Consider the following 23944-nt stretch of genomic DNA (forward strand, 5'->3'; position numbering starts at 1 on the left):
TCCTTTGTTGCGGATTGTGCGTAGTTTCTATTTTCTCCAAATTTCTATGCTGACACCTTAAGGCTTACAGTACTCTGCTCTGAAGTTTATCATTATTGTAATGAATCTTAAAGCAGTGTATAGGACATTCTAAAGTGTGAGGAGCCTTTATGTGATAATGGAAAACAAATCAGTAATGCTAATACTCTTGCATTTGAAGAAGTCCATGATTACAAATGCGTAAAAATCTGGCACTTAGTGTAAGAGTGAAATAAGGATGAAAGCTTTTTACTGTTGGTTGTCAAAACATTTTTTGAAATTCTCAAGCCTGGAAAATTAGCTTACTGTCATCACAGTAGCTTTTTTTGCCATGAGGGCCATTATTTTATTTTCTTACTACAATTCCTGTTGAGAAGTCAAGCTCTGCAACTTCTTATTTTACATAAAACAAACATGATTATAGATATGGTATGTCTCCATACAGCAGCAGTGACTAATGTCAGAAGTGGAAAACGAGATAACATGTTTCCCTGGACAATTACCCTGCCCTGTTTCAGAAAAAAAATAAACAGTATCATTTATTTTTTTCTAATAATTTTATTTTTGCTATAGTCTCTTAGATAGATTAGTCTAAGAATTAACTGATTATTTATGAAAAAGCATGAGATTGATTTTCAGTACCTCATCTTGAAGTGGTTCTAAGAATTGGGAAAATCATGTCAAATTTATATTAAGGACCTTCTGTTCTCACTGAATACCAATGACTCTGCTTTAATTTTACATTAAAACCATCATAATAGGTCCTTTAGGGGTTGAATTTACTAAGAATATTGGTCTAGAAAGAAAGGAAAAAAGAGTTTTAAATAGAAATATGAAAGGAGTAAAATATTAAAATCAAGTCAACTATACAATTCTGGAAACTCTAGAGAAATACATTTTAAATAAGGTTTAAAATTTGAACTTTTTATAGGACACCTTTTCACAAATAAGAATACTTTCTAAATCATGGATTACAGATATCTTTGACAATAACATTGTGTCACAATATTTTCTTAGAAAAAATTACTCCAGTGATGCTTTCAAAGAAGTGTTTTGGAGTGCTTGTATAATTAACAGATTGAGCTACCATTCCCTGTGTAGTAGAGGTCCTCAGTTACCTTTACCTTTTCTGAATTCGAAAGCTGCATGTGCAATGCCTAAAATTCACACAACAATAATGAAAACAGAGTAGCATTTTATTATTAGACATTTTATTCAGACATATATGCGGGTACTTTGCTTGAAACCAGTAAGCCATTGCTTCTTATGACAATGTTTTACATGGAGCATAGGTAGGTAGTAGATGTAGCTATTCCTTTAACCTCCACTGCCATCTTCTTTACCACTTACTGTAGGTACCCTGGTCATATATAGATAGTTTGTTCTTTTAATCACCATTTCCTTGATCTTTGACTCCATGAACAAGAGTCAAGTACAGACCAAAATATATGATCTTATTATAGACCCTAGATTTATGTAAGCTCATTCAAACCTTTTGTTGTTGTTGTTGTTGTTGTTTGGGCAAGGCAACCCTTGGATCACCTCACAGATCGCAAGGACCTTGTCAGTTTACAGTCCCTTATTTTTTACTTTTTTACACCTACAGCACCTGGTCTTCCTAGGTGATCTCCCATCTAAGTACTAACCAGGCCTGACCCTGCTTAGCTTCCGAGATCAGATGGGATCGGGCTTGTTCAGAGTGGCATGGCCATAGACTCATCCAAACCTTATACTATAAATTATTCTGAGGCCAAGGTGATTAAGAGTGGTCTTTTAAATGATCGGTTAATTTCCAGTGAGGATAAAAAGGATAGGGTCCGCTAACCAACTTCTTTTGAACTTGTTCCTTAATGATAATGATACTGTTGAATAAGCTGAATGCCTTCCCTGATTCTCTAGGAAAATGAGGTATGTATTATTTTTTTACGAAGAAGATTTGGATTTATGTTCATGATCTGGAGTAGCTTTCTAATCAACCCTAGAAAGTCTACATATCAATTATTTTAAAGAAAATAATTTTGATAATTATTGGAATTATCAAAATCTAATTGAGAATTCCGAATTACAATTTTTTTAATTAACCTGAAAACATGTGGCTATAAGAATTTATGGTATCAATCAAAATGAATAAATATTTGGTGTCTATTTCAGAAAGAAATGTTCGCAATCTAATTTGAAAAGTCTACTTTCCATCTTCCACTTACAATTCTATTTGCCACTGTCTTCAAAACAATTTCAAAATCAATTCCCCATACTGAACTCTTCAGCACTGAATTGGTCAATAGAGAGATGCAATTTAAATATAGTAACTAAAGTAATTAACTCTTCTCAAACAAACACTTTCAAGTAATTTTTCTTTTACTTTTGGGGCATCCTAGTTTTCCCAAAGAGACAAAAATAATTACTTTTGTTTTACGAATGAGAGAAGTTAAAAATTCTCTCAAACTATGCAGTAATTAATAACTGTGCCTAAGTATCTCTTGTAAATTCTAAATTCCAGGTCTATTCTTACACAATTTTATGGTCTATGCATTTTTACCATAGTTCATTGAGTTTTTCTCATTGAGAAATCAAACTCTACTGTCTCTTGTTTAATGTATACTAAATGTGATTATAGAAATAGTATATGATAGCTGTGACTAATGTCAGAAATGAAAATGGATAACATTTATCTCTGGATCGTTAGTTACCCTGCTTTATTTTAGGGGAAAAAATATATATTTGTTATTTGTTTCTAATGATTTTACTTTAATGTAGATTTGTGTAAGATATAAATTACTATTTATGACAGACCATGGTGATTATATGATGCAACAATAATTTAAATTCTGTTAAGAAAAGTACTGTCAATAAAAAGATGACATTGATTGTAAGATGTTAACCTATTTCAGAGTTGTTAACATATGAAAAACCTTTGCATCTTAGAATCAATTAAATGCAATATTATGAAGCCCACTTTCTAAAATTTATGTCACTTATTTCATTTAGTCTAGTCATTTGAGGATGAGCTTTGATGTTCATGTATACTTTAATTTGGGGGTTGCTTGTGAATATTTTGTTATTTCCCATAATACTGAAACATTTTTTGATACCAAATGAAAAGAGATGACTAAAAGCAATAAAAATGATTTTTTTTAAATATCTGTTGCATAGATTCATTTCCCCAGATAGTTAAAAGATTTACTAGTACAGACGACTTAGGTATTTGATGAACATGTTATCCTAGTTAATTCCAAATCTTATTAAGTTCTTGCTACTAGACCAAATAAGGACTAACTTATATGTCAACAGAGTTTAGGTTTTAACACAGTTTTATAGGATAATCCTAAAATTTTCTAAATATGGAAAGAAAAGGCAGATTTTAAAGAGTGAAATAACATACTAATCTTGAAGCTTCTGTTCTATGAGGTACATAACTCTCAGTTTGAGTCAGAAGTGTGGTTTTGAACTGTCCTTGAATTCCCAAATAAGAAAATTGAACAATGTCTTTTACAGTCTTGTACCTATTGTCCTTCACTCTCTGCAGGTGTTGGAATACCCTGTCATGTGAAAAAAAGAGATCTAAATAATAGACCATTTCATCAATCACTTTTAATTTGAAATATTTTTCCAACATCTTTTTATTTTTGAAGTAGGTCAGTAACTCCCACAGTCAAAAGTACGATGATTCTGCCCTTGAAATATTACACTTTACTGAGTTATTCCCACCTGCCAAACCTGTATGGTCCACACTTTATGTGATACACTGAAAAAGAGGTCTTTTTATTTTTCTTTAAAGTTTGAAAGATTTTAAAGACATTCAACCTCCTTTGCCTAATGTTCAGATTTAATAATACCTCTGGGAAACACAGATTAAAACACTTCCTTGACTTTTCTTGAAATGCTTTGGCCCCAGTTAAAGATTTTCTTTGTTTTGTTTTTTTGTTTTGTTTTTTTGGTTTTTTTTTCTGTTTTTGTTTTTGTTTTTGTTTTTGTTTTTAATAAAGAGTAGCCTTCCTTAGTAAAATAATAAAAAAATAAGAAAGAGTAACCTCTGTATCTCTCAAAGGGCACTATGCTCCCCAAAAGCCCTGGCCAGAATTCAGAAAACTTGGTTCTAGTCTTGTATTTTCTACTGGTGTCTGGCACACAAAAATCACTCAATAAATATTCATATAGTGCATGGATTAAACAATAACTAATATAGCAATGAATACACCATGCTCTATCCTCATATTACTCATAATATGGTTGGAGAGGTAGAACATTAACTATAAAGTGATTGGATCTGAACTGGAAATATAAATGTAGAAGAAAGAGAGGAAAATAATTAGTGTTTACTGAATGCATCTCAAGAAGCATGCAAGTTATAATTTCATTTGATTAATCAGAATGAGGAGTCATACTGAACCAACCTATTTTACTCAAAGTTATTCGTTTAATACCATCACATGCCTCACAATGGCATTTCGTTCAACGACAGACTGCATATATTACAGTGGACCCACAAGATTATAATGGAGCTGAAAATTTCCTATTGCCTAGTGATATCATAGCCCATTATTTCAAATAATTTGCCAAGGATGGGGAGGTTACAAAAATTAACAAGGCTGTGATTGAGATGGCAAACAACTTTAACCTGGGTGTGGATGAGGATGACATCGAGGAGCACCTAGTGGTGGCTCCTGAGGAATTGAATATGGAGGAGTTGTTAGAACTGGAACAAGAATGCATAGCTAAAGAAGAGGCAAGAGAGAAGAAAAAGAAGACTCCCCCAAGAAAATTCACAGTGAAGGGTTAAGCAGAAGCTTTTGCAGACCTCGACAAACTCCTTTTGAAGTTTGAAAACACGGACCCCAACACTGAAAGGTTTTCATTAATAGAAAGGAATGCTCATGGTGTATTATCTACTTACACAGAAATCTATAATAAAAAACAAACAAACAAACCAAGTGAACAACCATGGACATATTTCTGAAAAAAGTGACACCTCCTCAGGCAGGTCTTTCAGGAGGTATTCAGAAGAAGATATTGTCATCATAGGAGATGACAGCTCCATGCCTGTTATTGCCCCTGAAGACCTTCCAGTGGGATAAAATGTAAAGGTGGAAAACAGTGATATTAATGATCCTGACCCTATGTAGGCTTAGCTAATATGTATGTTCGTGTCTTAGTTTTTAACAAAAACAAAACAAAACAAAACAAAACAAAAAATACCTTAAGAAATAAAAATAAATAAATAAACAAATAGAAAAATGTTTATAGAATAAGGATATAAAGAAAAAATATTTTTGTACAGTTGTGCTGTATCTCTGCATTTTAAATGTTATTATGAAAGAGTTGAAAAGTTAAAAAAATAAAAGTTTAAAAAGTAAAAAAGGTACAATAAGCTAAGATGTTTAATTTATTATTGATGAAAGAGAAATAGTTCTATAAACTTAGTGTAGCCTAAGTGTACTGTATTTATAAAGTCAAAAATAGTGTACAGTAATGTCCCAGGCCTTCACATTCACTCACCACTCACTCACTGACTCAGACTCATCCATTTATAGTAAGTGGCCTATATAAGTGTACCGTTTTTTATGTTTTGTGTCATATTTTTACTGTACCTTGTCTGTATTTAGATATGTTTAGATACATAGATACATACCATCACATTACAATAGCCAACATTATTCAGCACAGTAACATACTGTACAAGTTTGTAGCCTAGGAGCAATGGGTTACACCATATGCGTAGAGGTATAGGCGGCTGTACCATCTAAGTTTGTGTAAGTACCCTCTATGAGGTTTACACAGTAACAAAATTGCCTAAGGACACATTTTTCAGAATTTATCCCAACGTTTTAGTAAAGCATAACTATATATGTAGAGAAGCTAGAATTTCGGTCAGGTAAAATCTGAATTCAAAATAATTTGGATGACTGTACTACTAACTTCCCAGTGCCTGCTCTTCTAGTAATGACTCAATTAGACTGGGTGTTGTACTCTTCAGTATTTCCCATTTTTAGCCAAATATAGGTATACTTACTCACTATAATTATGAAATCTCAGTAATTTTTTAAAACTCATTGACTTCATCAAATTTTAACAATCCATTTTTATAATCCTTCCTGTTATTTACCACACCCATCATTATTATATGTTATGATATCACATAAAGTCATGGTATAATTAAAATAATTCAAGCTTATGCTAGATGTTATTGTATCAAAGAAATTTTTTAATTGTCTTGGGTGCCATACTATTTCAAGACAAATAAAAAAACAAAATCAAAATATCTCTATTCCATATACAAAATAATGTGTATTTTAATAAATATAATCATAGCTAACCTTATTTTTTGTTTTTATTAAGATAATTTGCATAATAAAATTTCACGTGCAATGAAATTCACCATTTTAAAGTATTCGATTCAGTGATTTTTAGTATATTCACAAGGTTGTGCAACCATCACCATTATCCAGTTCCAGAACATTTGTTTCACCCAAAAAATAAATACCGTACCTGTTCATAGCTAAACTTTAATGAGTATATTCTGATTAACCACTATGCAGAACACTTTATGTATCATTTAAGGTTAATTACCTCCTTAAAGGCCCTATCTCCAATTATAGTCAGTTGTATTGGACAATAGTCCTAAGAGGTAAATAGGTAAAATTTTCCTGTTTTATAAATGAGGAAACTAAATTTAAGAGAGGTTGATTAGCTTTACTAACTGTCAGAAAGGCTTCACTACCATCTCCATCTTGCAGATTTCTTGTGTTCAATAACATTCTAGTTATTTTTGCTTCCTGAAGATAAAATGGACCTAATGAGTTACATTTTTTCAAATAGGAATAAAAGAAATGAATAAGATATGGGAACCATAACTTCTTTTCTCCATATTTATTATTTAAACTTGAGATTTTATATATATATTTGCTGAGAGGATCCTGACTTTCGATCTTTTGTTCTATTAACTGAGCATAAGTTAGAGGATGTGTACTTGAAATCCATATACATGAAAATCTTATATATTTGAGAATTACTTCTGTTTAAGGCATCTTCATTTCTTTTATCACAGTTGCAAATTACAATTACATTTTCCTACGGAAACCTATTGTGTTTAGAGATTAAATCATCCTACTGGTACAATGCACTTTATTAGGTATAAAGTTCATTTTGTGGATTGTCATGGGGATGTAATCTTGCATAAAACTGTTTCTATAGAAAAAAAAAGACTGTTTCAGAAAGCAAGTTATTATATAGATTTTTTTTTCTTACTACATACTAGTTACTTCATAAATATTGGTTGAATAAGTAAATTAATAGAATAATACATATATGTCATAATTTGGAAATTGCCTATCTGCCTTATAGAAATTCATCCTAAGATGTCGCAAACATATTATAACATATCGAAGTATATTTGTTTATACCTTGGAGATAATTTATACTTTCCAAAAGAAGTAGACTACATTGGTGGTCTCCAAAAGATTACACTTTGGGGAAGTTATTATCCTGAAATCTTAAATTTATAAACTCTTTCATGAAATTATACACTTTAGAAAAGCTACTATGATACTTCTTATTTTCCTTCACAGTAAACATTTGTTTTTCCAGTGGCACCAAGTGCTTGTCTCATAATAATTGTTGCAACGCTAAGCAGTAATTTTCTACTAGTACATTCAGTTATAAAACATTGAATCACTCATTTCTATCTACAAAGCAAGATGAACACTTAATTTCCTCTGGGTGTTCTGTGAAGGGATATTTTGGAGAGTTCTCATGGCACTCTGGATGATCAGTTATTATAATAATAGTCTCTAGTGTTACTAGATTCTTCCCAGTCCCTTCTTTTCCTAACAACCCTCTGCACAGGTTTGATAGGAGGCTGTAGTTATAGTGATATAACAAATAAACTATGCTCAAAAGGATCAATATTGAGAACAAAGTTTGCCCACATCTTTAATAGATGCCATAAAAAAAAAAGAAGGAGGTTAGCATAATTGAAGCATCTAGTAATAATACTTATAGGCATTACTTTTATGTAAAATCAAAACTTTGAGGAATAAAATCAGTCCTAATGATATTTTGAACCACAGTAAAAATTAAGATTTCCATTTGGGAGTAGGATTTAATCATAAAATGAGTGTAATAGGTATACGTGTGTCTATAAAGTTTAGCTGAAAAAAAAAGTAAAGTGTAACTTTTTGCTAACTCTTAGTGAGCATATTACATTAGTTTTTAGTTTCTAAAAAGAAATAACTCTAAAACATTTTTGAGAAAAAAACAGACTGTTAATATTTTGCTGGTGGTTTGTTAAGTTTGAGTCTTTTTGGATATCGAAGACCATAATCTTACTCTTCTATAAAAATGGAAACTGCTATAAACTTTTAATGTGTATTAACTCATTTAATCTCTCAATAAGACCAATTTTACAGATGGATAAATTTATGCATAGAAAGGCCATTTAAATTATAGAGTAGATCTGAAATTTGAACCCAAACAGCCTCCTAAATTAAAATCACCTTTTCAAAGAAACAGTTGGAACAAAGTTGTGCTTATATATTTGTTTTATTTATCCTAAATAAGATATAATAAAGAATAGACTATAGAGTTCTTTGAAAGACTGCCATTGAGCCCTTCAAGATAATGTATATATGTGGACATGGGACTTGGTCTCTTAATAAATTTAACCTCAATCTTCACAATCAGCAAGAAGCTCTTTATTTGCCTAAAATGAGGGTCACAGCATCAGAAGTATTTTTCCAAGCTCTGTCCTTAGAAAGGGACATAGTTATGGAGCCAAACACAGAGCTATCTGATCTGAAATGGATGCATTTTCCACTTCATATCATTGAGACGGGCCATAGGTTGAACTACTACTTGAAGAGCTGAGCTCCAGAATATAGTTTCCATCAATAGCCATCAGACTGATTGAAAAGGAGAGAATGATTGGATTGTTCTACTGCTGACATCTTCTAAGATACTGTGGGAAACAAACTCTCAGATGATGTAATACTGGTGGTAGATCAGTCATGTACTGTTTTTATATAGAGTTACCACATGTATCTAAAATTGCAAATGAGGCTATACAAAATAGTGACAAATGAGAAGTCTAATACTAAAATGCCCAACTATATTATACAAAAATATAGTTGGGCATTTTAGTATTAGACTTCTCATTTGTCACTATGAAATTAACCCATTTACAGCCTTTATTCAGTGTCAAACTTTAAAAGTTATTATATATTTGAAGTCAAACCATTTTTAAATTGTTTTTCAATGATCAATTGATTTCTGTACATTGAGTTGAATCAATCATATAGGCATCAAATTAGACCACAATTGGTTATTTACTATGCTGCTAGGATATTATATTTTTAATCCTGTATCCTAGAAACATAGTGTTCATTGCAGCTAGATGGATGACTGATAGAAAGCAGAGCTGGAGACTAGTTAGCCACACCTCATATTAGATTTCATGAAGCAGAGCATTTCATAGAGTAGAAGCTGGCAATTTCTCTCTCTCTCTCTCTCTCTCTCTCTCTCTCTCTCTCTCTCTCTCTCTGTGTGTGTGTTTTTCTGGTGGTAGGAGTGTGTGTACATTCGTGCACCATTATTCATTATCAGTCTTTATTTTTCTACTCTGTACCTTGCTTCCTGAGCTTTTGCTAATGATCAGCATCTCATTCTCATCTCTGCTTTAGTCTCTCATGACATATTTTGCTGCATGTAGTTTTTCATTTCTCAGGAAAATGTTGAATGACCAACAGAAATACTGGCTTTCAATATAGAACTTGATCGTTCAGTCACAAGCTTAGGCTCCTGAGTGCTACTCCTATTTTAGGATGCTTAAAAATATTCTCAGTAGTTATAAATAAATATTACCTCCTACATAAAGGATATTTTACCTTTGAAAATTATGTTGGCCACGTTCACTATGGGTTCAATATTATTTGTAATTTTTCTATCATTCACTCATCTTAATCAGAAACTTGGAATTAATTAGTTATCTAGGCTCCAGTGACTCTAAATGTTTTTAATTTCTTGCCACATCAGTTGAAAAAGGTTGGGTATAATTTCTCAAAATGGGCATATATATATATTTGATAATATAAGACTGCACTAATATATTTTGTACATTGTATATATACACAAATGAATGAAAGATTTTAATATTTTATGACTAATCAAAAGGAATGGTCATGTACCAATCTACCCAACCTCACACCCAGAGGACACATCCCTTACTTTGAAAGGCTCTGATACTAATTTCTCCAGACTATACCAAATTACGATTATAGTTTAGACTTGTGCACCTTTATGCCTTTGTCCTGCGTGATTTTATCCAGGAGATCGTAGGCTCTTATTGAGATCATCTATATATGCTAGATTTTCTATGAGTTTTATGTATTACTTTCTAAATATGTTGTAATTAATTAAACGATGGCCAGAAAACTATAGCTCATGAACCAAATTTGGTCTACCACTGAATTCTGTAAATAAAGTGTTATTGTAACATAGCTATACCTTTTGTCACATAGTGTCTATAGCTATTTTCACACGATAGGGCAAAATTGAATAGTTGTGATAAACTGTGTGACTCTGAAAAGGAAAATATTTATTATCTGGCCTTTTACAGAAAATGTGCACTGACCCCTGAACTCAATGATCAAGTAATGTGTTAGTTACTGATCCTTACAAAGAGGTCAGTATCAAAATCTAAGAATACCTATAAATATTGCTATGCCTATTAATGTAAAGTACTATGTGAGTGGGTTATAACTCTGGTTTAGTTATAGATGAATATATGATCAATAAAAACAAGTTTAATCATGGATTTAAATTTTACCCTTCATAGTTCTATTTACATTATACATTTGTATATTTTCTTCAGTTCCTCTTATACTGTTACAGAGATACCATTTGGTTTTGCTTATTATTTTATTTAAAATAGAATTTTTAGTACAGTATCTAGTATTATACTAGGCGCTGGAGAAATAAAGGTGAACAAATGTATTTTTTGTACTTCAAAAGGGTAACTAGACATGGGAAAACCCTTGCTAATATAATTACTAAACATTTTTTCTAAATTTCACAAAATAACAGCTAACAAAACTATAGAACATTGTGATTTACACGTATTTTTACATATATTATATCACTTGGTAGTTACAACTTTAAGAGATAGATAATGTGCATGTTATCTGTATTTTTATCTGTATTTATTTATCTGTACAATTTAGAGGACAGAGGATTAGGAAATTTAAGTAACTCATCTAAAGTCACTTGGCCATTAAGTGATCTAGTATGACCTTGAGTCTCTCTGGATGACTGTAGATTAGCACAGCCCTTGTGTTAACTTGTTTATGAAGGTTTCTAAATAGCATTATCTCCCTCAGTTAAATAGTTTGTATTTTTATTTACATTTTAAGTTTTCATTAAAACTCCGTGCTATTATTACAGTGTGCTATATAAACATTAATTTGCTGACAAGAATTAGCTCTCTAAACACAGTTTGGCTCAGCTTCAAGAAGTAAATGGTTCAGAAATGTTATCTATTCTTCCTTACACAGGTGTTATGTATTATATGATGTCCTTTCAAACAGCTACAACTTGAAAATCTAATATGTGTATAACAATTTACACAGGCATTGAGGGCAGCTAAGAAATATAAGATTAGGCATCTGTCTGTAAGAGACTTCTAATCCAATTGGAGACCAAATTTAATCTGATAAAAAATTCAAACTATCATTATAAGGTGACATATATGAGTGGATTAGACAGAAGGTTATTATAAAAATTCAGAAGAGAACAATTTCTGGGGACTAAGAGTGTCAGGGAAGGCTTTAAAACTAGTGAAGAATATTGTCATAGGTAAAGGGGTAGAAAGTAAAGGGAAAATACGTTACAGATGTGGAATTCATTTATATAGGTTCGGAACTTTAAATAAGAAAGAAAAATGTGGGAGGTAAAAAATGATTTTTAATGTCTAAATCCAAGAGTCTTTGTATGTTATTTGAGTTTTTCCTCCTAAAGAAAGACCGTCATTATTTAATTTTATTTTGAATAATCACTAATGTGACTAAGTACTGAAATTTTACCACTGACAGTCAAAAGTATGTGGTGTGTGTATATGCGTGCTTGTGTTTGGTGTAGGAAGAGGTGGGCTTTTCTTCCTACTACAGACCCTCTGCTTGGATTTAACAAATCTCGCTGTAGTTAAATATACATATTCTATCAACCAACGTATTCGTTTTGTCTACCCGACTTAAGCACCTAGCAATGCTAGGGGTCAGGCATCATCTCTGAAGTGCTTTTGGCCCTATAATCTCTGAAATGGTCAGACTTAAAGTGCATATGGAGTTTCTATTTTTTATTGTTAGACATTAATTTAACTTATGAGTGATCCCCCAGTAAGTCTAGTACCTACCTGACATCATACACAGTTACTGACAATATTCTCTATTCTGTACTTTACATCTTCGTAACTAATTTGTAACTGGCAATTTGTACTTTTAATCACTTCACCTTTTTCACTCAGCCCCCCAACCCAGCTCCCATCTGGCAACCATCAGTTTGTTCTCTGTATCTATGAGTTTGTTTCTGTTTCATTTGTTCATTTATTTTGTTTTTTAGATTCCACATATAAATGATTTCACTGATTTATTTCACTTATCATAATACCCTCTAGGTCCATTCATGTTGTTACAAATGGTAAGATTTCATTCTTTTATATGGCTGAGTCATGTTCCATTGTATATATGTACTACATCTTCTTTATCCAATCATTTACCAATGACATTTAGTTTTCTTCCATATCTTGGCTATATGACATTTTCTGTCTCTCTATTTCTTTCTCCCCCCCACATCACCTCCCCATAATCTGATTTCATAGAATTTGCTAGAAAATCTGAGAGTAAATTTGCAGTTGATTGAATTATTTACTCTCAAGTCTTTGTAGCTATAAAAATCAGCAGACCTGCACTTTGCACCATAATTGGTGCATGCACCTTGTCAGCTTGAAAACAGCACTCTTGCATAAGATCATTGCTCACATTATAAGCTTTGCATCCAGACTACTTTTGTGCCATCATCCAGTCACATGTCAAACTTGTCAATTCATTTATATTTGATAAGTGTGAAAATGATGAGAAGCACTTCCAAACCTGTATCAATCGATCAAATACAATGTTTGCATCCTTTAACAGATATTATTTGGAGTTACTTAAGTTTCACCATTTTCCAGAAGAGAAGAGTGGTGAAAATATCTTAAAATATCAATGCAGTTGTTGAATATTGGATAGTAATGAAGAGTTTTGTTTAATACGGAGCCAATATATTTGTTCATACCAAACTAAGTCAACCACATGGATTTATTGTTGATATTTCGAGGAGATATAATCTTTATAGTTAGCTTAATTAAACTTTACTTTTCTCTAAATCCCTGTGAGACTTAAGTCTAAAATTTTCTAGTTATTATAAAACACTGGTTATGATTGCATTATCACCTAAATAGTCAGATGAGAGGTTGATTAATTAATAACTACTCAGCTATTTTTGTGACTAAGGGGGCGGGGGAGAACTGCATAAAAATAGCTGATTTGGAAACTCTATACAAAACTTTTTTAAAGCAAAACCAACAATCACATGAGATTACAGCAAAGTATTTAACAATTATAAATAGAAATCACAGCCAATGCCATTTCCTTAGAGCAAAAATACTATGACTCCCATTTTCTTTTCCTTTATAATAGATTTAAATTTTTAAAAGAAAATCATCAATATCTAGACATGAATTTATTTATTGATATATATCAGAATCTTGAACAAGTATATTACAGTTGTATTATTTAAAACCTTTGACTTTATAATATTTAAAACTTTTTTTGAAATCTAAGAATTACTATTTCTTCAAAGGAATACCCAAAAGCATGTTTATTTAGCCTTATACTCTGACCATAACTGGAAGATATAAATAGCAGATTTTAAAAATAAAGAGACAAAAACATTTAATGTATATTTGGATATTCTAATTTAAGAAATATTGCAATTACTTGAAAGATATAGGTATACTATCTTAAAATGAGCTGATGGTTGCTAGTTAAAAAAAAAAAAAAAGCCTGACATATTGTCATCACTTATTTGAATTGTTATATTCATTTATTCCAACATCTTTTCCTTGTTTTAATTTTTATTAAATTTATTGGGATGATAGTGGTTAATAAAATTATACAGGTTTCAAATGTACAATTCTAAAATACACCAGCTGTATATTGCATTGTGTGTTCACCACCCATGCAATATCCAACTGGTGTATTTTAGAATTCCGTCATTGTATATTTGACCCTCTTTACCCTCTTCTACCTCTTCCCACCTCGCTTTCTGGCACCCACCATATCGTTGTCTGTGTCTATGAGTTTTGGTTTGTTTGTCTTGTTTGTTCATTTGTTGCTTTCAGTTTTATATCCCACATATGAGGGAAATCATATATTCCAATGTTTTTGTAATGTTTTTAGAATAGTCACACCAATAATAGAATGTTTAACTCACCAGGAAATTAATTTTCAAGATGATAGTTTTGTAATTTTGTAGAGCATAAACTGGTAATTTTATCTCTTCTCATTGCCTCTCTAGTTAAGGAAGAAGACCCCTATATAGAAAATAAATAGCGTAATTATCACTTTTTAAATATATCTGTAATGTGTATGATATTTGATTTCATCTATCATTATATATTGAGATAGGGCAAAGCCCTTAACATGAGCTAGTCTGTTATTTGTATGCAAAGCATGTTTCCTCAGTGGTTTCAGAAAGATAAATATGAGTCTTCTGTGAGGAAAGGCTAGGAGTTTAAGCAGTTTAAGCTTACCATTCTTACACTCCCAAATCTTCCTGTTTCTTCTAGTACACCCTTAATTTCTCTGCTTTTCTCCCTTGTGTCATTATTGGATTAAAATGTGGCTATGACAGGAGGTTTGAATACTAGTGCCTCCCTATTGCACATACTCTGCATGCGCAGTGTTAATATTCAGGTTTATTCTAATAAAGGAGATACAGCATTTTGTCCTCTGGTAAAATTGTCATTATTTCTATTTCTATTTTGGGTTCTCCTGCTCCTGCCTGATTTTCTTTTACTGTGAACTGTTTCTGCTACTCTGTGCTACCAGCTATAATGGTGATGATTTGTAACTAGTTCTCTTTAGAGAAAATGCTGTCAGGCAGTTATAGAAAGCTTCCTTGACATATCATTTACATGTACGCTGTTTCCTTTGCATTTAGGTTTTACTTACACCATTAGTGGCATTTTCCCCTTCTCTATTTATGTTTGCTCTCTCCTAAGTACTGTTCTTTTCTATCATACAATTCCTTATTTGCTCTCCCCACACATTTGACAGTGTCATCTGTCAGAATGGGATTGTGAGCACCAAGCAGTAGAAGAAAAAAAAAAACTTGAGGACTGAATTATCTTTATGCTCTGAAATTTATTCATATATTCCCTGACAATTATTCATAGTAAACGCCTGTGTGCACTCATCCTTTGGGTGTCAGTGCAAATACACCCATTTAGCGGTTGGTTTCAGAATGATTTTACATTTGCTGAGTACACATCCCCAAAAGTCAGGGAAATCAAACTTAATTTAATTAAGACTAATTCACAAAATGACTAAGACAGGCACAGCTATTTATAGCTGGAAAAGAATTTTGAGTTTCACCGACAGAACAATTGAGGACAAAGAGTGAGGTTGGTGGCAGGGTGCTATATATAATCTAAGATTATATAATAAGCAGCAATTAAAATTCAGATCTCCAGGCTTGATGTGTATACTGAAACACGTGGTGATGCAGTGGCATGATGGAAAAGTGTAATGTGAGAAAAATAAAGCAAAGGGTCTTGATTCTGGAGTGCTCCCTACCTAGATGATCTGGGAGGAAAAAAAAAAAAAAAAGCCCCAGGTTAGCTTCAGGATTTCATTCCTGCCAATGAACATTTGGATCTTATAGGAGTATTATCATATATTATCATATCTTTTAGTGTAGTTCCTGTGTATATGGCCAAAAGCAAATTAGCCATCTGGAAGAGTAAAGCCATCAGAATAGCTGTAATGGCATGTCTACCTAGATCAGATCAATCCATATCAGATAGTCAGAACCAACTTTAAGCTGGAAACTAGAATTCAGAAGCTTGCCAGTACCCTTTTATGTTTCCAGAACTGGCATTTGGAATTGGTTTGGAGGGAATGGTAGCAGTAAAATAGGTTATCTCCTAAGAAAACATTTTAAGATTTAAAACACAGGTAAGCCCAGGTGTAAAGGAAAAAGATCTGAAAGTTCTCTGCATATATTTGAATCTCGGCGGGGGAGGAGGGGGTGGCGGACCGCTCATATTGGTGAGTGGAAGTAGATTTAGCCAGATAATTTCAACCAGAAGTTCAGAAAAGCAGACAGATGGTGAGGAGTCTGAAAATCATGTCTTATATTTAATATTGTTAGAAGGAGAAGTATAGGGGAAAATACTAAAATCATCTCTAAAATATTTTAAGAATGATCAACTGAAAGAAGAAACAGATATTGTATAGAAGAAAGAAGAAGAAATAATGATTATAAATTCCTAAGAGACAAATATTCACAAAGTATCCAGAAGATAATTACAGAAATTAGAGCTAACTGTTACACAGCCTATTTTATGAAGTAGTTAAATAATGATTAACTCATCATCTGAAAAGTTGAGAAGAGACTATATGACCAGTAACCTAGTTGGGATTTTAAGTCATGTCTACAGTAAATAGAATGCTAGATAGGATTATATAGAGAGGTTCTTTTGAAGATTCTATGACTTTATATTAGTTTAAGATATTTGGTAATGTTTAGATTTATTCTTTATACTTAGGGATTTCTTTCTCTATTACTCTAGAATCATTCACTAAGAGATTTTGTAATATTTCTCAGGATTCTCTGAATTATATGATCCCCAGGTATTTCTCCATGGATAATTCATTTTTTATTAAAATTGAGAACTTGCAATATGTCAAATATTGTGTATAAGGTAAGGAGATACAAAACGAATGAGATTTTGGTTCTGTCCACAAGTTGCTTGGAATCAATAGTGATTCTCAGATTGTAAGGTATTTTACTCTCAGCTATGGATATCAGAATTGCTTTTGTAGGAAACAGGAAAATAAAGTTGAAGTCAGGTTGGACGAGACATGAGCCAAGCCATATGGCTAGGCAATGAGAGAACCACTGATACTGCAGCATCTATACTAAAGATACAGCAGTGTTCTTGGTATCAAATTGGCATTTATATATATAGGGCACAACCGATTAAAATGTGTACCAGGCTTATTTCACTTTGAGGAAGGACATATGACGGGAAAGAGAACATGTCAGCATGACTTCATCAAATAAGTTTTCCTCAAAGCTCTAAGTATTGCTTCCCAAATTCCACAAGGGAAATGCTCACTTTTCAGGGTTGAGACCACATAGGTGGATGTAGGCCACCTTAGCATAGGCCAGCTTCATACATAACCGCCTGTGAGAATGTCTGACAGGCCTACTCAGGGGTCACGCTTTTTATAAGAAACATTGAGGCCAAGACTTATTTTCTAACAGAATTTTGTGTTTTTATTTATTTATTTTTTTTCATGTAGACCTTTTTTTTTTTTTTCATGTTCATTCTGGATGCTCCCAGTTAAAGATGTAGTACACCAGAGTTAATAAACAATAATGTCTGCTAACATAATTCTCTGTTTATGCATTTTCAAATAAATAGCACTAAGGAAGATAAAACTGAGACCATCCTCCCAAAGAAAAGAGGTATAGTCTGATATTCTATTCTCCCCGGATGGTCTGTGATCAGAAGACGGTTGTGATGAGCACTGTGGTTCAAGAAGATTAGCTTATAAGTGGAAGTATTGACAGTGAAACTGGAGGTGGAGGAGACAGGTGGTGAGCAGTGCATGGAATATAACAGACACTCAGCTATTCACTAAAGCAACAAGAGAGCCACTTACTGTAGTTTAAATGAAAAATAATGAGCAAATGAAGAAGCTGTTGGAAATGAAAATAGGAAGAGGTGAACATATCAGATAACTATTATGAAGGTACTGAGGACACATTTAAACCCTGGTCAGGAACCTGTAACAGATTATCAGTTAATTTGACTCTCAGACATAACATGAGTAGACAATGAGTGAGAAAATTTTTCTATTACACAGAAAGAAAAACATGAATGTGAGGATTTTAAAGTACTTAAGTAGAAAGAAAGAAATTAATAGCATAGATAATGAAGGATGAAATGACATCTTGAATAGATGATCCTAGAAATGATAAGACCCTGAGCCCTTGGTCATCTCCCTTTGTTAAACATGTATAGTTAAAATTTACTATAGACTCCCAAGCTTGAATTTTATGAAGACCCCAGAGTCATAAGTTTAATATCATATCTCACCTTTATCCCAATAAGTAAAACATAGATGAAAGAGAAAATAACTATTTATTCAATAGTTATTGAGTACCTTCTATGCACCAAGCACTGTCTAGGCATTTGTGAACTTCAGTGAAAAAAACTGATGGAAATACTTCATAATCATAACAATGAATAAGAAATTTATATAATATGTTATAAAATAGCAATTGCTATGGAAAATAAATGAATGAAGCATGTAATAAATTCCAAAAGCTTTAGTTTGTGATTTTATCATGAATTGAGATTTGTTTTTAACGTTTTTTTCAAATAAATACTCATTCTAGAGATTTCTAAAATGAGAAAAAAAACAGACTTCAAATTATGAAATATTTTAGTTCATAGGTAATCGTCATTGTGTAACTTCTAAGGCCCTGTTCTTTAACAAATACATGTTTAGTAATAAAAATAAATGTAGATTATTGCAAGTATTCAAAAAAGAATCAAACCTTGTTTTGCTCTATTTTTTTTTCCTTGGTAGAAATAAACATGTACTAGAATCTACTGGAAATCTTAATCTTATTCTCATATCAATAGCTTATTATTTTATTGAATCCACATAGTACATATCTGGAGAATGAATTTACAGATTTGGAATTTATTCTGATTTTTTTCCTCTCTCTCTCTATTCATCATCTTATTTACAGAAAGGAATGGAAGTGTAACTTAAATTATTTGACTATTAGAAATTTCCCAAGAACTGCTGAGGAAAATAAAAATATTCCATAAAGTGATTTAGGAAAGCAGTGCTCCCATCATTATTGGAGGTCTTAAATGGTAGATATATCACAACATTTTGAATGAGTTCAGACTGATGCTATGCATACTGCATGTGCTTTCACAAGACTTATTCAAATCTCTTCCACTACTGTGGTTCAAGAACCTAAGGCAAATGCATATGGTATGCGGGGAGCTTGCAGAAGCCCGTACTTTCATCTAAACTAAATCTGGTACAGAAAGACTTCTAATAATGTCAAAGGCTGGCGACTTTAACTAGACATCCATGGCTTTAGTAGGATCAGAGAAAACATCATAAAATTAAATGGAAACGTAATGTGTGTGCTTTCTTTTTCTCCTAAAAGAGCATCCAAAGCATTCATTGGATTCTTAAAAGGTCCCATAACTTTAAATAGGTTAAAAATACTATTTCTCTGTCAGTTTTAGAAGTGCCAGAGATCCAAACTGAGTCAATAGCACCCTGAGTAGGCAGGTATATAAAGAAGGCCTAGAAACAAGCCACATTCTTTGATTTTTATTTTATTATTTTTTATGGATGTGGTACTGGCTTTAGGCTTGGACTGAAAAACTGCAAGGTATTTTGCTTTGCTGTGGGCATTGTCATTATCTAAATGTTCTTAGGCCACCACAGGAACCTGCAGAGGTGAGCACGAAGACAACTGGCCCATCAAACAGTGTATAGCAGGCTAGTGAGAGAAGCCAAATACTTTCTGATCCCACAGTTCAGTCCAGTAAACATAGGGCAGAATTGAGTAGGCCACTGAGTACTTGTAATTGTGGCAGATATCTGAAAGACCTACACTGGGCTCCTAAATTCAAGATCTGGCAAATTCTGTGACAACTCATGCAAAGTTAAGCTTCATTCTGGAAGATACTTCTCTGATGATTATAAAGAGGATTGTTAAGTATTGCAATATTTTATGTATACTTTATTCTTTATTAAGAATAATTGAAAATTATTTGTATTCCATTTTCAAACTATGCTCCTTTTAAAAATTGTTAGTGAGTCCATCGAAATTGCAGAAGTATTAATACATATTTTAATAAAATCAGTCACTTGAAAAATCTTTCAAAAAGTATCTGAACCCAATATGGTGTTTTACTCCTACTTTATTCCAAAAATCCATCACAAAAATGAGTCGAGGACAAAGCTAGTAGAATCTTGTTAAAAAATCTGACTCTTGCCAATAGAAAGCCTTTTAGCTCTTCCACTATTGGCAGCTGTCAATGACATGCTCATCTGAGGCTGTGGAATGCAGGCTGATGAGGGCTCTTCTCTCAAGGCTCAGAGAGCTGACTCAAAGTCAGAGGAACTGGTCTCCAACCAGTATACTGCCATTTTCCAGTTTTAGAATTTTTAGCAAATCATGTAAACATTTTTTTAAACTAAAGTGCCCACCTATTTGGATTTCTTTAATTTTTCCTTAATGTCTTTTATTTGTTCCATGATTTTATCCAGGAAACCACATTTGGCTGTTATGTATCCTAGTATCCTCTTGGCTGTGACAGTTCTTCAGATTTTGTTTTTGATGACCTTTACCATTTTGCAGAATACTAATAAAGTATTTCGTAAAATGTCCCTCAATTGGTATTTTTCTAATGGTTAGACTGAGCTCATGGGTTTAGGGAGGAGGATCACAGAAGTAAAGTGTCATTTTCATCACTTCATATGAAGGGTATATACCATAGACATGAATTATAACTGTTGATGCTAATCTTGATCACCTGGCTGAGGGAGTGTTTGCAAGTTTCTCCACTGTAAAATTACTCCTGTTTCCCTTTTTATCCTGTACTCTGTAAAGATGCACCACCCACACTGAAGGAGCAGAAGTTACACTTTATCACCTTGAGAGTGAAATAGCTGAATACAATAGAACTCTTCTGCATGAGGAATTTATCTCTCTTCTCTTGTTAATTAATTAATTAAGTTAGAAAGTTAGTTAAAATATGTATTTATTCATTCCATACTTTACTTAAATCTGTGTGGACTCATGAATATTTATTTTGTGGTACAAATTGTTCCACCTTGGGCAGTTGGAAGTTCTTTAGGTTGGTGCCTATGTCCCTTTGACATAGCTCCATTATTGTGGATTTTTTTTGTTTTTTGAATATTCTGTCCTTTCTTTTTGGCACTAAAAGATGCTCTCAGCTCCTCTTTTATATTTCCTGTCAATCTCTCTTACAATCAGTAATTTCTCGAAGGAGCCTTGGTTCTTTTTACTGGAAGATGGTATTTGAAACCAAGATTTGGGTACAAAATGTGCTTGTCACTAAATAATTTTATATCTCTTTATCTACATCTATATTAAAGTAACATGAGTTTATGTTGATGTCTCTACTTCTAATACTCTACCATGTGGATCATTATGGCCTCTTGCCCTTACTTATCTATAAAGTTCCATCCCAACAGTGAGAGAGCCAGCTGCCACCATTCTCCAGTTAATTAATTACTTGATTCCAGTAGACGAATATTATGTCTGAATTGCTAACCCGAACTTCTGTGGGAAACAACTTTATCAACTGTAGTATAGTGATCATGTGCTGTTCCTTTTGCCTTTAGTCTTAGAGACTACACTTATTTGCAAAGTTACTTAGGTCAGCACCTTTTCCCCCACTTCAACAAGGCTGTTGCATACATTTCTAACGCAGTTCAATACTTTTATCACAGTCTGCACTTCATCCTCGTATTCCATGACATCCTAAATATATATTTTTTTTTAATTTTCACACTGTAAAGTTCCATAGGTATTGACGAATCTGTATTGTTATATATTCACAATTATAGTATCATAAGAAACATTTTCTCTGCCCTAAAGTCCTATATGCTCCACCTATTAAATCCTCCTTTCCCTAAGTAAAAAACCCCTCATATGCACTGATCTGTTCACCATCTCTGTTGATTTACCTGTCAGCTTTTCAGAAAGGCTTCTTTCACTTAGCAATATATATTCATTCATGTCTTTATATGGCTTGATAGCTCATTCCTTTATATGGCTGAGGTACTCCATTATTTAGATGTACAGTTTGCTTATCCATTCACATATTGAAAGACATCTTGGTTACTTCAGTTTGGGGGAAGTTATGAATAAAACTTCTGTAAATATTTTTATGCAGGTTTTATGTGGATATATATTTTCAAATTGATTCATTAACAGTCTAGGAATGTGATAAGTAGATTGTATAGTAAAACCTAGTTTAGCTTCGTAAAAATATTGTCAAAATGTCTTCCAAAATGGATGTATTATTTTGAATTCCCACCAGCAATGAATGAAAGTTCTTACTGCTCTGTGCCCTTGCTAGTAATTGATATTGTCAGTTTTTTTTTTATTTTAGCCATTTTAATAGATATATAGAAATAGCTTATTGCCGTTTTAATTTGCATTTCCATAATGGAACATATTGAACATATTTTTATATGTGATTATATATATCTTCTTTGATGAGTTATCTGTTTAGATATTTGCCTTTGTTTTGAATGACTTTTTTTATTATTATTTAGTTTTAAGACTTCTTTGTATATTTTGAAATCAAGTTCTTTTTTAGATAGATATTTTGCAAATATTTTTTTCTAGTCTGTTGATAATCTTTATATTCTCTTAACAGAGCATAATGATTTAGTTTTAATAAAATAGAACTTACCATTTTTTACCGTAGATTATGTTTTTGGTTTTACATCTAAAAATTCGTCACCAAATTGAAAGCCTTATTAGTTTTCTCCTATTTTCTTCTAGATGTTTTGTAGTTATATTTTAGCCTACAATCCTTTTTGTGTCCATTTTTGTGAAAAAATAAACCTGTATCTAGGTTTATTTTTTTTTTAAATATAGATATCCAGTTGCTCTAGAATCATTTGTTAAAAACACCGTCTTTCTCCATTGAAGTAATTTTACTTCTTTGTGAAAGATAGGGCTTTCTATTCTGTCCCATTGATATGTATTCTTTCACCAGTTCCACACTGTCTAGATTATTATAGTTTAATAATCTTAAAATCAGGTAGGGTGAATCATCCAACTTTGTTCTTCTCAGGTATTGTCTTGACTATTCCATTTTTTTTTGCCTTTCCATTTAAATTTTGGAATCAGATTGTCAATAAATACAAAATAGCTTGCTGACATTTTGACTGGAATTGCATTAAATCTATAGATCATGTTAAGAATAATTGACATCTTATATGCACAATAAACTCTTAATAAATACTTTTAAAAAAGAATAATTGACATCTTGCAAATATTGAGTCTTCAATCCATAAACGTGGAACATTTCTCCATTTACTTAGATTTTCTTTGATTTATTTCATTGGAATATTGTAGGTTTCCACATACAGATCCTGTACATCTTTGGTTAGATTTATGTGTTGTATTTCATTTTTAGTGCTTTTGTCATTGTAAAAGGTCTTTTTTTTTTAACATTTGAAGTTCCAATTGAACATTGCTAGAATGTAGGATGGCGCTGGTTTTCGCTTATTGACCATGTACCCTGCAACTTCTATACTCACTTATTAGTTCTAGGAATCTTTGTATAGATTCATGTCTTTTTTTCTTTTAAATCTATAGGAAAAGGATAATAATAATTCCTACTTGATAGTTTAACGTAAAAATTAGCTACAATATCATATATGGCAGTGGCCAACACAGAATCTCATATATCTTTAGAACCTATTTATTAGTAACTATAATTTTAATATCAACAAAAACTTTCATGTAAAGACTATCATCTTAATTTATTTGAAAACTCCAAAATAAAATATTTCTTTCC

The 23944-nt window shown here is 32.2% G+C and overlaps 1 pseudogene; it reads right to left on the reverse strand.

The window, feature by feature from the left end:
* Window positions 1-1615: 1615 nt before the first annotated feature.
* LOC112485159 lies at window positions 1616-1734 on the reverse strand (annotated as a pseudogene).
* Between the last annotated feature and the right edge of the window lie 22210 nt (window positions 1735-23944).

Source organism: Pteropus alecto, unplaced genomic scaffold (assembly GCF_000325575.1).
Source record: "Pteropus alecto unplaced genomic scaffold, ASM32557v1 scaffold95, whole genome shotgun sequence".
In the NCBI taxonomy this organism is placed as follows: domain Eukaryota; kingdom Metazoa; phylum Chordata; class Mammalia; order Chiroptera; family Pteropodidae; genus Pteropus; species Pteropus alecto.